Source organism: Ornithorhynchus anatinus, chromosome 5 (assembly GCF_004115215.2).
Source record: "Ornithorhynchus anatinus isolate Pmale09 chromosome 5, mOrnAna1.pri.v4, whole genome shotgun sequence".
Lineage (NCBI taxonomy): Eukaryota > Metazoa > Chordata > Mammalia > Monotremata > Ornithorhynchidae > Ornithorhynchus > Ornithorhynchus anatinus.
In genome coordinates, this window is record NC_041732.1 from 98,005,354 (window position 1) to 98,014,184 (window position 8,831).

Sequence of the window (8,831 nt, forward strand, 5' to 3'; positions counted from 1 at the left end):
TTTTTCTATTTTGGACTAATATGGGCCTTTGTTTTGAGGTACCTGAAACTAAAGCAAAATCTTCAGTACAGATGATCCAATCAGAACCTCCCACTGAGCTCCCGGCCTCATGAGAAATTCTTTAATGACCTTGAGGAGGGAGTGAGCAGCACAAGCATGAAATCCTTGGTGCGACTGAATGAGGAGGTGGGAGAGGCAACTTTAAGAATCGTGAAAAGAGAATGAAGGGACTTGACTGGTGAGGAATCGGGGCAAGAAAGGAGAAAATATTGGAAAAGTGCCAACTTGCCCCTCAGGAGAAAAGGCAAGAAAAACAAGATCAATAATGAATGAGATAAACCTGAAAAGCAGCCCTGTCACAAGAGACATATGTGTCTTTTTGTTGTTTGTTGTACTCTCCCAAGCACTCAGTACAGTGCTCTGCACATTAAGTGCTCAATAAATGTAATTGAATGAACAAATGAATGAGACTTGGGGGCCCAGATGGTGCTGGGAGGGGTGGTGCCCAAAATATGTGATGGGTATTTGTGGGGGACTTTCATGGTCAGTAGGGTTTTCCAAGGCACGTGCAGAAGTAACGCAGAGAAATGATTTTCTCCTTAATTTTTTTTATGGTTTTGGTTAAGTGCTTATTAGGGGCCAAGGGCTGTATTAAGTGCTGGGGTAGATGGCTACAGCATGATCGGATTGGACACAATTCAGGAGAAAACAAGCATCAGAGCATTAAAGCTTACGTTTGGATCCTTTACCAGAGATTATGTAAAAGAGGCTTATGATCTTGCTGTGAATTTGAAGCAAAAGGCATTGATAAAAGCTGGCAAAGTCAAATTCTCTATCACCACGGAAATGTCACTTGTCACTTCAATACCTGCCACTGTTTCTCCAACTTTAAATGAAATTTAATCCCAGCTCGTCGCTTAATAATGATAAAAGGTAATAATAATTGTGGTTGTTGTTAAGTGCTTACTATGTGCCAGGAACTGTATTTAAGCACTGGGGTAGGTTCCAACTACTTAGGTTGGACACAGTCCCAGTCCCACAGAGGGCTTGCAGTTTTAATCTCCATTTTTCAGATGAGATAACAGAGGCCCAGAGAAATAAAGTGACTTGTCCAAGATCACGTAACAGTCAAGTGGTGGAACCAGGATTAGAACCCAGGTCCTTCTGACTCCCAGGTCCATGCTTTCTATCCATTAGGTCAAGCTACTACTCATTTGCCTGCTATGTGACTTTGTGCAAGTTGCTTAACTTTTTTTTTTTTGATGGTACTTGTTAAGTGCTTACTATGTACCAGGCACTGTTCTAAGCTCTGGGGTAGATACAGGATAATCACATTCGACACCGTCCCTGTCCCAAGTGGGGCTCACAGTCTTAATCCCCATTTTACAGATGTGGTAATTGAGGCACAGTGAAGTGACTTGCCCAAGGTCACACAGCAGACGAGCAGCAGAGCTGAGATTATAACTCAGCTCCTTCTGACTCTGAGGTCCATGCTCTATTCACTAGGCCATGCTGCTTCTCAACTTCAACTTCTCTATGCCTCAGTTACCTCATCTGTAAAATGGGGATTAAGATTGTAAGACATGTACTATCTCTAACCTGATTATCTTGTATCTGCCCCAGTTCTTAGTACAGTGCCTGGCGTGTATGAGAGCTTAATAAATACCATTTTAAAAAATGGTCCATCTGCCAGGAGATGGGTCTATTTAACCAGCTGAGGGCCTATTTACTTTGCATTTCTCTGGCTTGATCTTTCCCCTCATTTTAGAAGGAGAGAGACAAAAATAATAATAGTGGTAGTTTTTTAGTTCTTACTGTATGTCAGGAACTGTACTAAGTGCTGGGGTAGATTCCAGATAATCAGGTTGAACCCAGTGCCTGTCGTCCCACGTGGGTTTCACAGATTAAGAGGAAGGGAGAACAGGGATTGAATCCCCATTTTAGAGATGAGGAAATAGAAGCACCAAAAATTTAAGTGACTTGGCCAAGGTCACACAGTAGCAGATGGCAGAACCAGGACTTTAATCCTGACCTCCTGACTCCTGGCCCTTTGCTGTTTCCACTAATAATAATAATAATAATGTTGGTATTTGTTAAGCGCTTACTATGTGCAGAACACTTCTAAGCGCTGGGGTAGACACAGGGGAATCAGGTTGTCCCACGTGGGGCTCACAGTCTTAATCCCCATTTTACAGATGAGGGAACTGAGGCACAGAGAAGTGAAGTGACTTGCCCACAGTCACACAGCTGACAAGTGGCAGAGCGGGGATTCGAACCCATGATCTTGGACTCCAAAACCCATGCTCTTTCCACTGAGCCACACTGCTTCTCACTAAGACTTGCAATATTTCTAAAAGGACCATCACAAGATCTTGTCAAGTCTTAAGCTGTCGAGTTGTTTCCAACCCATAGTGAATCTCTCCCAGAATGGCCAACCTCCATCTGCAATTATTCTGGGAGTGTATCCATAGAGTTCTCTTGGTAAAAATACAGAAATGGTTTACCATTGGCTTCTTCCATGAAGAAAACCTGAGCCTCCACCCTCGACTCTTTCCCATGCCACTGCTGCCCAGCTCAGGTGAGTTTTGACTTGTAGCAGATCGTCTTCCACTTGCTAGCCACTGGCCAAGCTAGGAATGGAATGGACAGACCTCTGCTTGACTTTCCCTCCCATAGCCGAGACTGATAGAGTACTGGAAACTCTACAGGGGCGATCCTGAGAGGGGAATCAAAAGGTAACAGAATTCTAACAATCCATCAGTGGTATTTATTGAGCACTTGTGTACAAAGCACGTAAACAGTAAGCTCTTGGGAGAGTGCAACACATTAGAGTTGGTAAACACTATCCTTACCCTCAAGTATCTTGTACTCTAACATTTCCAGAGTGGAGATATAACATATTCTTTTAGTCCCAAATTGATGGCAAAATCGTAGGTCTGACAAGATAATGACTCAAGACTCCAAATGCAATTGTTTTTTTCAGGATAGGCTGATCTAACTGCTATGGAACTGAAGATGAAACTAGTTTCTTAATTCTCCAACTAATGATATAGGCCTTGCTGTGTTCTTAGTGCGGAAGGATCTGATGAATGTGCTCTTGCAAATGAGTTTCACAAATCACTGTCCTTCCTTTCCCTATGCCCTCCCTCTGATGGTTTTCCTGACTAGTTCATACATTTATTTATCTCGGTAAATGAAAGAAATCATTTCTTTCGGGGACAGAGCTACTTGAGAGGTTAACACTAATTTGTTTCATCCCTTTGCTATTCAACATAAATTAGATAAATGTATTAATATTCAGGTCATCAAAAGCCTTTGGCTGTCATTGATTCTGTAGCCTGTGACAGAATTTAGTGACATGGCTAATTTAGCTTTTTAAAAATTGACATATAGTGCTATTTGTACTCGATTGTACCTTTTTCTGGAAAAGCCTCATTACATATGAAGTGGCTTTGAGATGTGCTGAAAATGAAAAACAGAGGTTGAAATATTTTTATATCAGGCACTTTGAATTCTCTGAACATGCAGTACATTGTGGGCAGACATTTGGTGTTTTTTCCAGACCACCATAGGAGATTATTGGCCACAAATTTATCGGGAATTAATGTCAATTTGGGCCAGTAAACTCTAGGATCATTGTAGAAAATTCCCTAATCTTTGGATTTTTGTGTGAATAATATATTGTATTTAGCAGTGTGGCTAAAACCTCCAAGGTCTTCCTACATAGCAAGAAAATCGTTGTGACACTTTTCTGTTTTAATGATACTCAAGTTGAGTGTTTTTGTTTGTTTTTATCTGAAGCCAGTGCCTTTCATATGGTATTTGTTAGATGATTGAAGAGGGTTCAGGGATCTTCTAGTTAGAAGCTAAAATAAATAAACCCAGCCCACCAAAAAGGGTACCTGCAAATGTTCAACACTGAAAATATTCTGCATTTTGTGCCATACCTGTATTACTAGGTGCTGAAGGGAGATTTCCGAAGCGAGCCAGAGAAAGTCTTCCATTTCCCTGGCCTTGGGGGAGAAACACTGCTCAGAGCAGGTGAAAGCAGTAGAGAGGCCAGGCTCTATAATCAATCAGTCAATCAAATGATCAATCAGTGGTATTTATTGAGGTCTTCATGCAGAGCACTGTATTAAGTGCTTGAGAGAATACAATTCAGTTGGGAGACAGGGTTCCCTGCTTCCAAGGAGCTTACAATCTAAGGCAGACATTAAAACGCCTCACAGCTGGGAGAAGCAATGAAGTATAAGGATATGTTCCGAAGTGAAGAGAAGCAGCATAGCCTAGTGGATAGAGCGCTGAGGCCTGGAAAACAGGATGTTATGGGTTCTAATCCCAGCCCCGCCACTTGTCTCCTGTGTGATCTTGGGCAAGACACTTCACATCTCTGTGCCTCAGTTCCCTTATCTGGAAAATAGGCTTCAAGGCTCTCCATCACCTTGCCCCTTCCTACCTCTCCTCCCTTCTCTCTTTCTACCACCCACCCTGCATGCTCCGCTCCTCTGCCACCCACCTCGTCACCGTCCCTCGGTCTCGCCTATCCCGCCGTCGACCCCTGGGTCACGTCCTCCCGCGGTCCTGGAACGCCCTCCCTCCTCACCTCCGCCAAACTGATTCTCTTTCCCTCTTCAAAACCCTACTTAAAACTCACCTCCTCCAAGAGGTGAGACTGAGCTCCTCTTCTCCCTCTACTCCCTCTGCCATCCCCCCTTTACCTCTCCGCAGCTAAACCCTCTTCTTCCCCTTTTCCCTCTGCTCCTCCACCTCTCCCTTCCCATCCCCACAGCACTGTACTCGTCCGCTCAACTGTATATATTTTCGTTACCCTATTTATTTTGTTAATGAATTGTACATCGCCTTGATTCTATTTAGTCGCCATTGTTTTTACGAGATGTTCTTCCCCTTGACGCTGTTTAGTGCCATTGTTCTTGTCTGTCCGTCTCCCCCGATTAGACCGTAAGCCCGTCAGACGGCAGGGACTGTCTCTATCTGTTGCTGACTTGTTCATCCCAAGCGCTTAGTACAGTGCTCTGCACATAGTAAGCGCTCAATAAATACTATTGAATGAATGAATGAATGAATGAATGATTGAAAATGGGGATTAAAACTGTGAGCCCTATGTGGGACAGGGACTGTGTCCAACCCGATTATCTAGTTTCTACCCTAGCTCTTAGAACAGTGTTCTATATAAGCTATATAAGCCATATGTTTATATAAGCATATAAGATGAGGGATGAGAACTTAATCTGGGAAGGCTTGCTGGATATGGTACGACAAGGACTATGATAACGATTATAATGATGATGATACATTAGTAGCTGCAACAGCAGAAACAGCAGAGAAAGTCAAGGATGCTGGCAGCGGGAGGAGTCGGGGCATGGCTCCACTACGTACCGCAGTGTGATCTCAATTTCTCTGACTGAAGTTTGTTCTTCCTCCTACTTAGGTCCCACTTGGGGTTCCTGGTCTGATTGTCTTGGGTCTACCCCAACATTTAGTGCAGTGCTTTGAACATAGTAAGAGTTTAGCAAATACCACAAATAATATTATCATTCCTATTATTATAGTATTATTATTATCAGCCTCTAAACCTTCTAACAGAAATTTGGGGCAATGCAGGCAGCCAGATCTTTTAATACGAACATTGAAGCCACTTGCCAAATTCTTCAGCTACCTAGAAGGTCTCTCTAGTCTGTAAGCTCCTTGTGGGAAGGGATCATCAAGACCTATTCTGTAGTACTGTTCATTCATTCAATAATATTTATTAAGCACTTACTATGTGCAAAGCACTGTACTAAGTGCTTACCTCCAAGCACTTAGTACAGTTCTCTGTGCACAGTAAGCACTTAATAAACACCACTGACTGCTTGATTGATTGATCAATAGGCTTCTGTATAGTCTTGGAACAAAGAATTTAAATTTGCCATAGACAATAATAATAATAATAATGGTGGTATTTGTTAAGCACTTACTATGTGCAAAGCACTGTTCTAAGCACTGGGGGGATAGAAGGTGATCAGGTTGTCCCACGTGGGGCTCACAATTTTAATCCCCATTTTACAGATGAGGTAACTGAGGCACAGAGATAAGTGACTTGCCCAAAGTCACTCAGCTGGCAAGCAGCGGATCTGGGATTAGAACCCACAACCTCTGACTCCCAAGCCTGGCTGTTTCCACTGAGCCACACTGCTTCTCATACCACATCCTTCAATGGAGAGGACAACAGACCCAGTTCCTACCTCCGGCCTAGATTGCCCTCCCTCCTCACATCTGCCAAACTAGCACACTTAACCCCTTCAAAGCCTACTGAAACCTCACCTCCTCCACGAGGCCTTCCCAAACTGAGTCCACCTTTTCCTTAGCTTCTCCTCCCCTCCCCATCGCCCCTACTCCCTCCCTTGCTCTACCCCCCTCCCCGCCCCACAGCACTTGTGCATATATGTACATATTTATTATTCTATTTATTTTATTAATGATGTGTATATATTTATGATTCTATTTATTTATATTGCTGCTATTGATGCTTGTCTACTTGTTTTGTTGTCTGTCTCCCCCCTTCTAGACTGTGAGCCCATTGTTGGGTAGGGATTGTCACTTTTTGTTGCCAAATTATACTTTTCAATCACTTAGTTTAGTGCTCTGCACACAGTAAGCAATCACTAAATATGATTGAATGAAAGACTGAACAGACAGGGTAGGATCTCTCTCTCTCTCTCTCTCTCTCTCTGTTTTCTGTATTGCTGCATCTTCTAATCGCCAGCCTCAGAAAGAGAAGATTGGAGGGAATTAGGTCTTGCTGCCTCTTGCCTCTTGGCTAATTTGGAGAAGAGTGTAAAGCACTACGCATGTGGAACCCACAAATATGGAATGTAATATGGATAATGGGTAGAGCCCGGACCAGGGTTCTAACCCACTTGTCTGCTGTGTGACCTTGGGTAAGTCACTAAACTCCTCTGGACCTCAGTTACTTCATCTGTAAAATCAGAATCGAATGTGAGCCGCATGTGGGACATGAACTGTGTCCAAGCTATTCAGATCCTGTCTAACCCAGTGCTTTGTACAGTGGCTGGCACAGAGTAAGTACTTAACAAGTACTAAACTTTTTTTTAAAAAAGAGCTATCTGGGATTCAGAAGACCAGACTTCTAATCCCGGCTCTGCCACTTGCTTGCTGTGTGACCTTGGGCAAGTCATTCTTCCATTCATTCATTCAATCATACTTATTGAGAGCTTACTGTGTGCAGAGCACTTTACTAATTACTGGGAAAGTGCAATACCACAATAAACAATGACAATCCCTGCCCACAATGAGCTCACGCCTAGAGTGGGGGAAACAGATATCAATACCAAAAACCAAACAGCAATACAATAAGTAAAATTAAATATATATACATAAGTACTATAGGGCTGGGGATGGGTAGAGCAAAGGGAGCAAGTCAGGGCAACGCAGAAGGGAGTGGGAGATGAGGAAAAGTGGGGCTTAATCTGGGAAGGCCTCTTGGAGGAGATGGGCCTCCAATAAGGCTTTGAGGGGGAGAGATTAATTGTCCTGTGGATTTGAGGAGGGAAGGTATTCCAGGCCAGAGGCAGGACAGGGGCCAAGGGTTGGCAATGAGACAGGCGAGATGGAGGCACAGTGAGAAGGTTAGTCACTTGAGAAGCAAAGTATGCGAGTTGAATTGTAGAAGGAGAGAAATAAGATGAAGTAGGAGGGGGCATGCTTTGACACCAATGGTGAGGAACATCGCTGTGACTCAGTTTCCTTACTGTAAAATGGACTGTAAGCCCCATGTGGGAAAGGGACTGTGTCCAACTTGATAAACTTGTATCCACCATAGCCAAAGGAGGCGGGTGACATGCCCACAACGTTTCTGTAGATAAGTATCTGTAGAAAAATAATCTGGGCAGCAGAGTGAAGTATGAACTGGAATGGAAAGAGACAGGAAGTTAGAAGGTCAGAAAGGATGCTGATGCAGTAATTCAGTCGGGACAGGATGAATGATTGTACTAACGTGGTAGCGTTTTGGATGGAGTGGAAAGGGTGGATCTTGGCAATGCTGTGAAGGTGAGACGGGCAGGATTTGGTAATGGATTGGATTTGTGGGGTGAATGAGAGAGCAGAATCAAGAATGACACCAAGGTTAGGGGCTCGTGAGACGAGAAGGATGGTTGTGCCATCCACAGTGATGGAAAAGTTCAGGAGAGAACTAGAAACCTCCTCTCGTGGGTGCAATGGCCACCAGAGGTCATTTCCCAATGGGATCATTGCTGTGAACGGTCCCTCCGAATCTGCGTAGTGGGTCGAGTATGGGTCTGTGAGTCAGAAGGTTCTAATCTTGGTTCCACCACTTGTCTGCTGTGTGACCTTGAGCAAGTCACTTCACTTCTCTGAGCCTCAGTTCCCTCATGTGTAAAATGGGGATTGACATGCAGCGTGGCGCAGTGGAAAGAGCATGGGCTTTGGAGTCAGGGCTCATGAGTTTGAATCCCAGCTCTGCCACTTGTCAGCTGTGTGACTGGGCAAGTCACTTAACTTCTCTGTGCCTCAGTTCCCTCATCTGTAAAATGGGGATTAAGACTGTGAGCCCCACGTGGGACAACCTGATTCCCCTGTGTTTACCCCAGCGCTTAGAACAGTGCTCTGCACATAGTAAGCGCTTAACAAATACCAACATCATCATCATCATCACATGGTGAGTCCCATGTGGGACAGGGACAGTCCCATGGCCAATCTGATGTACTTTTATCCACCCCAGCACTTAGTACAGGGCCTGGCACATAGTAAGTGCTTAACAAATACCATGATTATTATTATCTGCTCAGAGGTAG

At 43.9% G+C, this 8,831-nt stretch overlaps 1 non-coding gene across 1 annotated transcript; it reads right to left on the bottom strand.

The window, feature by feature from the left end:
• Window positions 1-2,588: 2,588 nt before the first annotated feature.
• On the bottom strand, window positions 2,589-2,726 carry LOC114812315. Its single transcript, XR_003759971.1, has one exon. It is a non-coding gene; the product is annotated as a small nucleolar RNA SNORA7 (small nucleolar RNA).
• Window positions 2,727-8,831: the final 6,105 nt, after the last annotated feature.